We start from the raw sequence: 10,011 nt of genomic DNA on the forward strand, positions 1-10,011 counted from the left end.
AGTTGTCTCCCTCTCTCCCAACCCTATATTAGAGAATATGTATGTATTGTATGTAAAATATGTATGATATGTAAAACCATACAATACATACATCCATACATTAGTTCTCTCTCTGGAGGTGGATTTTCCTTCATAAATCCTTTGTAGTTGATTTGAATATTCATATTACTCAGAATAGCTTAATTATTCACAGTTACTCTTCAAACAATATTGCTGTTACTGTGTACAATGTTCTCTTGGTTCTACTAATTTCACTCTGCATTGTTTCATGAAAGTCTTTCTACGCTTTTCTAAAATCAATCTGCTTGTCATTTCTTACAACACAATAATATTCCATCACAATCATATGCCACAACTTATTCAGTTATCTCCCAACTGATGGGCTTCCCCTCAATTTCCTGTTCTTAGCTACCATTTGTGGCTAAGAGTTGCTGTATATATTTTAAAACATATAGGTTCTTTTCCTTTTATCCTGATCATCCTGGGAAACAGACCTAATAGTGGTATTTCTGAATGAAAGGGTATACACAGTTTTATAACTCTTTGGGCATAATTTCAGATTGCTCTCCAAAATGGTTGGATCCAGTTCACAGTTCCACCAACAGTGTATTAGTGTCCCAGTTTTTCCACATCCCTTCCAATATTTATCATTTTCCCCATCTATTTATATTAGCCAATAGATCCAGTATGCTTTATGGTTCTCCCACCCTGGGAAGTATTGAAATTATTGTTAAGGTAAGTTAAAAAGTTATTAGCTGCTCTGTTTTTGGGGAAGAGAGAAAAAGAGAAAGAGAGAGAGAGAGAGAGAGATGACAGACAGACAGACAGATAGACACAAAGAGAAACAGAGAAACAGAAATAGACAGAGACAGAGAGAGAAGGGAGGGAGACAGACAGAGTCAAAGAGAGAATGTTTCAGAATCACATCATTGAAATCCTGTCTCTATTATAAAGTCACCATGGTGGAGTGGATAGAAGCGGCCTCAGAACCAGGAAGACCTGGGATGATGTTTTGCCTCTGAAATATATATTGGCTTTGTGACACTGGGCAAATCATTTAATATCTCAGTGCTATGAACACTTATAAGTCACAAGAAGTTGCTGACCAACATTCTGCGGTGGAGAGTTTCCCCATCTGGGAGTTCTGTACTACAAAATTCACAGGTTCAATCCCTATCCCTATCATTACTGTTTTTTACATATGGTATTCTATCTTGATCTCTGTGCCTTTGTCCCTGACATCTCCCTGCCTGGAGTAACCACCTTTCTCACATCCTCTTCTTGGAATCTCAGATTTCCTTCACCACACAATTCAAGAACTATCCTCTACATGCAGTTTTTCCTATTCCTCTGAGCTGTTCATGTCCTCCCTCTACAAAATTACTTTGTATATATCCTGTATATACTTATATAGGTACAAGTCATCTCTCCCAATGGAAAGGAAGGTTTTTGAGAGTAGGGTGAATAGCATAATACCTAGGACATAATAGGTACTTAATAACTCCTTGTTGATTGACTCGATCTCCTCTGAGTGCCTCAATGGTTATTATCTCAATGTGAAGAAAGTTAGTTCATTGCCATCTAGACAATAATAGTGGAAACACCATGAAGTTCAAGTGTGGGGGTGGATGTAAAGGGAGGTTATATGAGACTTGGCAACTGATTTAATATGGGGGGTAAGGGACAAGAAAAAGTCAAAGATGACTCCAAAGTTGGGAACATGGGTGACTAGCAGGGTAGTGATGCCCTCACTAGAAATAGGGGTCTTCAGAGGAGGAGAAGGTGCAAGGAGAGAAGATAGTGAGTTCTATTTTAAACATGGTGAACTTGCAATGATGACAACATATCCCAATGGAAATATGTAGCAGGTAGTTGTTAATGCAGGACTGAAATTCAGGAGAGAGAAATTCAGATTGGGAAATCATGTCCATCATTTGTATAGAGATGCTAATTGAACTCTTGGGAGCAGATGAGATCACCCAGAGACATTTTAAAGGCAGCTGGGTATGCTTCTTGGTGCTGTTGTCCAGTGTAAAATTAACTGGTCTATAAAAATCAGAACCCACAACTTTTTTTTACCTACCATCCAACTTAAGTAATCCAAGATAGGAAGCACATACTTTATTTGTGAGTTGGCAAGGAACTTGTTTAAAGGATTATAAGAGATAGAGTTAAAAGAGACCTCAGAGATCATCCAGTCTAACTGCCTCATTTCACAGATAAAAAAATTGACCCAAAGAGATGAAATAAGATCACAGAGGCTATGAGTGATAGTTGTTGTTGTTGTTGAGTCATTTTTCAGTTGTGACGCTATTTAGTTTTTCTTGACAAAGATACTGGAGTTTTTTGTCATTTCCTTCTCCAGCTCATTTTACAGGTGAGGAAACTGAGGCAAACAGGGTAAAGTGACTTGCCCAGGGTCATACAGCAATTAAGTATCTGAGGTCAAATTTGAACTCAGGAAGATAAGTCTTCCTAACTTCACACCTGACACTCTATCCACATAGCTGCCCTATGAGTGATAGTGTCAGGATTCAAATCTAGACCCTTTGACTCCAAAGCCAGTGTTTTTCCCATTCTACCACAGAATCATCCTCTTTTATCACCAGTCACTAACTGGGTGGAGGTAGGAGGGGAAGGAAAATGCACAATCCAGATGCAAAGGTGAAAACAGCCTGCTCACTTTTTTCCATTCAGTAGGTAAGTGGACAGGATCATTGTGGTTGTTATCAAAAGCCCCACAGGTGCAGTAAAGGGAGAATGAACCTTTGTTTCCCATCAATGGAAACTGAACACTAGTATTTAAGAGTTTAAACCAATAGAGCAGTCTATGTTTTGGGGCCCCCAGAATGTAGGTTGGGTTACAGTAATGACTGAACTTTATCAATGTCCCATGTGCTATTTAGAACACTGAGATGCTGGTTCTTGGTCCAGTATATTACCCCTTCTCATTTACTTGGCAAACATCCCATTTTAATTCTTCAGAACCTGGGGCTTCTCCCTTCGGTTGTTGAGGAGTAGGGTGGGAAGGAAGGTCTCACAGCCAATCTCACTGTATGCGAAGCCTTCTTTTGGTGTCCCCAATTTTGCCCTTTGCCATTACTTACTCCTAAACTTATTCCTTCTTCCCAAGAAGGGCAATGAGTACCTGAATTGGAGTCATGATGGATGAGGAAAGAATGCTAGCCATGGAATCAGCAGAGACCTCTGCCCAAAGCCTGCCTTGGACACTTATTATCTGTTAGAATGGTCAGGGGCAGATCACTTAACTACTCTAAGCCTGTTTTCCCTTCTGTAAAATGGGGATAAAACCTGTAGTTCCTACTTGTTGGGTTATTGTGAGAATCCAATGAGAATATATGTTAAATGCTTTACAAACTCCAAAGCAGTATATATATATATGTATGTGTGTATGTGTACACACACACACACGCATGTACACATGTAGGTATATATGTATATATAGGTATTATATTTTTTAAAATGTTAGCTATTATTATTATTCATGAGCTTCAAACCATACTACCTCCATTAAGTCATCATCTCTACCTTTTATCCCCAAGGGAAATTAGGACTCCATCCCTAGAATCACGCTGAGATAAGTGAGTGATCTTTTACCTTTTCTTGCCCAGAACCAGGCCTCTGTCTCACTTTTTGACCATCACATCCAAAGCCTCCTGCTGTGTAGCTCCCTTTCTCTCTTCCACTTCAGTTCCTTTTTATGTGTTGTCTTCTCCTAATAGAATGTAAGCTCCTTGAGGACAGGAACTGTCTTTATTTTATCTGTGTCCTTAATGCCTATCACAGTGCCTGGCACACATAGTAAACATCTAATAAACTTTCTCTGTCTCTGATTGTGTCTCTCTCTGTCTTTGTGTGTGTCTCTTTCGTCCCTGATATAAAGAAAGGGAATGAAGGATGAAAATCAAAGTTCTTTCCCATATTTTGTGAAGATTGTTGTGCTTTAAAAATGACTAATACAGAAATGTTTTATATGATTGCTTACTGTCTCAGGGAAGGGGAAAGGGAGAGAGAGAGAGCGAAATAGAATCTGGAACTCAAAACTTAAGTAAAAAACAAATGTTGAAAATTGTTTTCACATGTAATTGGGAAAAATAAAATATTATTAAAAAAAGAAATAACACTAAATTGAAAAAAAGATTGTTATGCTTTGGGAACTTTGGACACAGTTCTGGTGAGCCCTTCCCTTGTTGGTCCCTTGGTCCCCATGGTGGGGTATGGGGACTGGCCACTAATTATGAAGAATTACCCACTCAGTAGACTTCTTCCATTCTTCTGAATGTGGGACTCGTACAGTTCTCCCTTAGACTTCCCATGAGGCAGGGGAGGGGGTTTTCTCTCCTTAAATGCTCACCCCTACCACCCCTGAAGCTCTGGTAGCTTACTCAATTAAAGCAATGAGAACATGTACTGATCTAAGTAATCCTGAGATGGGATCTCAACACCCTGGCTGCCTTTCCTGTTTTGTGTTTCTTTCTCTGACTACGGGTGACAGAATGGTGATTCTTAGATGTATGCTTTTTCCATAGTGGCAACCTTATAAGTATGAGGGGTCAGGAGATCCCGGGTCTGGGTGTCTGTTGCCTAGCAGGTGTTGGCCTCTGAAACAACTTCTTGGAAGATAAAGGCATCTAAGTGTATCTGGATGATGAGCTCGAACAATCCCCTGATTTGCCAGAAGACATGGACCTTGAGTGAACTGTATGGACAATATGGAGCAGTTGTTGTTGAGCTGTTTTAGTCATGTTCAATTCTCCATGACCCCATTTGGGGTTTTCTTGGCAAAAATACTAGAGTGATTTGCCATTTCCTTCTCCAGCTCATTTTACAGACAAGGAAACAGAGACAAACAGGCTTAAATGACTTGCTCAGGGTCACACAGCTAGTAAGTGTCTGAGGCCAGATTTGAATTCAGAAAAATGGGTCTTCCTGACTTCAGGCTGGGCACTCTGTGCACTATGGTGCCACCTAGCTGCTCTTAGAATGGAGCAGAGGTAAAGGTAAAAATGCCTGTTCAGCACTCCAGCATCTCATGTTTTAATACTTTAAATATCAACCTTGTAGGAGTATATAATAGGAGTAATAGGTTACTGTTTCATGTTTAAGTATTTCAATGTGCACTTATGAGTTTTTTTGTTTTTAATGTCTTTTGTAGTGTACTAGCACTGATCTCCTTTGTACATTGAATACTTTTCTAAAAGTGACCCTCTGAGTTCCTTTTGGGAAGCCCCTAGACATGAGTCATTCCTAAGCTTTGCTTTAGAGATCCCTCCCAGTTCTACTCTGAGGTGGGAGCAGAATGAGCCAGAAAATATCAGAAAAGACTTATCCTCTCTATTTGGAGGTTGTGTTCCCTTCGGAACTAAACCAGGTCCAGAGCTAGGGCCCTTTAGTGGGATTACTTTGCTTGTCCAGGATCTCTCATATTCATTAACTTGCTAACAAGACAAGGCAAGAAACATTTATTAAACATTTACTTTGTGTTAGACACTGTGCTAAGCTTTGAGAATATAAATACAAGCAAAAAGAAAGCTAGCCCCTGTCCTCAAGTAACTTGTATTCTAATGGGGGAAGACAGAAGACAAAAAGGGACCTGAAAAGTGTGTGTGAAGGGGTGGGGGTGGGGAGATGGAGTTGTGGTGGAGTGAAGTTTGTGAAATCCAGAAATTCAGGGACAGAACTAGTGTTGAGGTCTAGGGGTGCTGGGAACCCTGAAATTCAAGGGCAAACAAAGCAGGTCTTGCCTCAAATGAATTTGGCCCAAGCTTTCTTTCAGCCAAAGATAAGGTTTATTAGAACACCAGTCAGGATGGTGAGATTTTAAGCATCTGCTCTATTGGCCAGATTTTAAGAATTTGAGCCTTTGTAATGAGAATACAACCAGGTCAGACTCTTAAGGAATGATTTAATGGGGGCAAGATGGACACATATACAGTGGTCATGGAATGGCCAATAGTTTGGAGACTAGGGGGTAACAGAGAAGGACCCAGAAGGACCTGGTGCAGACAGTGAGGGCCACAATGAAAGGGCAGTTGAAAGGATTAACTTGGAAGGGCTGAGTGCCCCAGGCGAATGCCAGGGACCTGGGCCACAGGGGGAAGTCCAGGACCTTTTCCTTTTTAGGGTCCAAATCCCAAAGACATGGTCCTTTCCTTTTAGGGTTCAGATCCCACCCCTATCACTAGGAGGGGAAAACAGATTTCCCCAGCTAGCAATGAGACAAGTGGCTGTCCTGATGGAAGAATATACCAGGGTGAGAAGGCCCTAGGTATTGAGGGAAATTCCAAGATGTTATAGCTGCTGAAGGAGGCTTTTGAAGTCAAGAATGTCAGTGGGCAGATCCAGGAGCAGAGAAGGGAGCTAGCATGCCAAAGCTAGAAACATCCATTTAAAGATCATTGTTTGGTCACCCAGAGTCAGACATAACTGAACAACATTGTCAGTGTCCAAAAAGTATGTTTCATTCTGCATCTAGAGCCCATTGTCTCTGCCAGGGGGTGGATAGCACGCTTCATCATCAGTCCTCTGGAATTGTTGTTGATCAATGCATTGACCAGAGTTCTTTGTCCTTTTCCTTACAATGTTGTAAGGTACATCTTCCTGAGTTCAAATCTAGCCTCAGACACTTGCTAGCTGTGGGACCCAGGGCAAGGCACTTTGATGAGGTAGAAAAGAGTGCTTGAGGCAGATGGAGCAAGCAGGACATGAGAGAGGAGATATAGGATGTGACCAGCCAGAAAAGTGATCAAAGAAGACTATGCTTTGAAGCCCCCACTTATCTGTGGACTTAGCTGTGTGCTTTCACAAAACACACGGGTGGTTTCCAGAACAATTCCAGAACAACTCTTCCCCTCCCTTTTCCTGTTCTCTTTGCTTATCACCTCAGCTGCCTCATATCCCAAGCATTTTGGAGCCATGCTTGCTCCTTCCATTCTCTTGTCCCCTTCCCCCTATTCCATAAAATTGTATTTAAACCTTACCTTTGTCCTGGCTAACCTTTGCCTCCTATAGGAAGCAGAGGACGCTCTGCTCCCTTAGGGGAGCAGGGCCTCCTACTTATCTTGCCTCATGGGGAGCAGGCCCACTTGGATGCATCACCCCAATAAATGCTTTTCTTTAACTTGGAGACTGTCCGAGTGAATTCTTTCAGGATACTAAGACCCGCATGTCTATTCTTCATCATTTCAGGGAGCACCCCAACATTCTTGGGGTCTACCCTGAACTCATCACCAATGGCCACAGAGAAGGTCCAAGGGAATTCTTTCACACCTGAACCATGCTCTCCCAACTCTGACTTCAACAACTTCACCCTGTTTGCCTCAGTTTCCTCATCTATAGAATGAGTTGGAGAAGGAAATGGCAAACCACTCTAGTATCTCTGCCAAGAAAACCCCAAATGGGGTCACCAAGAGTCAGACAAAACTGAAATGACTGAACAACAAGAAGTCAACATATAAATTGTTTTTCTGATTTGCTCACTTATATAAATTGTTCATCTGGTTTGCTCATTTTACTCCACAGTCAGTCAGTTGATCAGTTAATAAACATTAATTAAGTGCCTACTTTGTGGTAGGCATGGTGCTAAGCCCTGGGGATACAAAGACAGGCTCTGTTCTTAAGGATTTCATAATCTGAAGAGGGAGGAAACATGAATCAGTTCATGCACATCTTCCCACGTTTCCCTGAAACTGTCCCTTTCATTGTTTTTATGGTATAATAATATTCTATCATATTCATATACCATCATTTGTTCAGTCATTCCCTAATTGAGGGGCACCCCCTTGGGTTCCAGGGCTTTGACACCACAAAAAGTGCTGTTATGATGTTTTTACCAATGTCTTTTCAATGTAATTTTGTAATTATGTTATTATAATGCATTATAACCAAGTCCCGCCCTCAAGTCAGGCTCCAGTCTTTCAGCCATTTAATCCCCAAAGACCAGCCCACCTCAGCTTTTTTTTTCTTCATTCCCTATCCTAAGTGATTTTTTAAAAATTTATTTATTTTTAGTTTTCAACATTCACTTCCATAAGATTTTGAGTTCCAAATTTTCTCCCCATCTCTCCCCTCCCCCAACCCCAAGATGGCATGCAATTTGATATAGGCTCTACATATACATTCATATTAAACCTATTTTCACATTAGAGATGTTGTAAAGAAGAATTAGAATCAATGGGAGAAACCCACTTCAGCTTTGATTCCTGGTTGGAACTTTTGTTCTTCACTTGGATTCTTAAATATCACAGCTGAGGTCATAGGATCTGTTAAACCTTTTATATAAATAGTTCACTTAAAGGGATTAGCCTCAGAAAGAGATATCATCGATATAATTGTTTCAGCCTTCCGGAACACAAAGGAAAAGAGAACAGACTAAAATACATCTGAATCTTTACTTAATACTTTCAGCTCAGTTTTGGCAAGTTGAGTGGTCATGATTCCATTGATTGCCCAGCTCTTGGAAAAGATTTGGGAGGGTTGAGTGTGGGGTGGGGGAGAATTGTTGCTGTTCAGTCATTTCAGTTGTCTGACTCTTCCTCACCCTATTTGAGGTTTTCTTGGCAGAGACACTGAAATGGTTTGCCATTTCCTTCTCCTACTCATTTTATAGATGAGGAAACCAAGGCAAACAAGGTTAAGTGACTTGCCCAGGGTCACACAGCTAGTAAGTGTCTGAGGACAAATTTGAATTCAGGAAGACTCATCTTCCTGACTTCAGGCCCAGCACTCTGTGCACTATGGCGCCACCTAGCTGCCCCTGGTATGGAGCAGAGGTAAATTATCAAAGGATTTGGGAATTGGGAGTTGAGTTCCTCAGACCATGTAATCACCCAAGTTATAGTCTTACTCTTGCATTCACTCTCAGTTCTCATTTTCTTTGCTATCTCCTCCATACCCAAATTAGGATCTGAGAGTCCTGAATTCCTTACTTACATTCAACTAAATTGATCATAAGGAATAGTGTTTCCAACCTGCTAAACAAATAAGCTCCAGGGAAGCCCAAAAACACCCTGCATCATCTTGTAAGAGTAAGACTACAGTAATGGTTGAATCCCCCTTTCTTCCACTAGAATGAAGTTTGACTATCACCTAGCTCACTTTCCACTGCATTCCCTCCAGGATTGAGTCAGCACCCAAACTGAACTTTGACATTCACCTAAATCTAAACTTCCTGCTTTCCTGCCCCTAAAGCCTGATCCTCCCACACCCAGAGAAAAATACCCTTTAAAAAAAAATCACCAAACTTTACTGGTTTGGGAAGGGTACCTCATTTCTTCCAGGCCCCATTGGGGTGCCAGACCTGTTGGCACCATCTCCACTGACTGCCCTTCATATTGTAAGCATATTCCCTCAATAAAACTGGCTTGCTTTACTGGTCTTGTTGTATGCTCCATGCTTCCTTGTACAGGACCTTGGTATCACAAACCTTCCTATGTCTACATTAAGACTGACGTTTTGCTTTCTAGATGTTCTGAGCTGGGCCTGACTCAGGCCACTGCCCTCATAGTTTATGTTTGATACTGGAGCAAAGTCAGACTCTCATAGGTCTTTCAACAGTTAAGAAAAGGAGATTTAGGTAGCCACAAAAGTGGGAAGATATTCAACAAGGATAAGGTAAGGATACCTGGAGTCAGTCAGCTGAGAGAAGTTCCCTAGTAGCCATGCATCAGAGAGCACCTGGAGATCCTTGGTTACTTTATACTCAAGCAACAAGAAAGTGATAGCAATAGACTTTAATCTCCTGAGCCTCCAGTCTTGAGGATAGTTTCAGTACCTGTTAAGGAAAAATTAGACTAATTTGCATGGGGTAGGGGGTAGGATATTATTCTGCCACACTAGCCAACACAAATATCATATCACTCCCTGCTTTCAATGCCTCTTTTCACTGGGGGAGGGAGGGTGGAGAAGGAGAAGGAGGAGGAAGAGGAAAAGGAGGGAGGAGGAGAGAAGAAGAAGAAGAAGAAGAAGAAGAAGAAGAAGAAGAAGAAGAAG

Source organism: Vombatus ursinus, unplaced genomic scaffold (genome assembly GCF_900497805.2).
Source record: "Vombatus ursinus unplaced genomic scaffold, bare-nosed wombat genome assembly UNPS02014807.1, whole genome shotgun sequence".
Taxonomy (NCBI): domain Eukaryota; kingdom Metazoa; phylum Chordata; class Mammalia; order Diprotodontia; family Vombatidae; genus Vombatus; species Vombatus ursinus.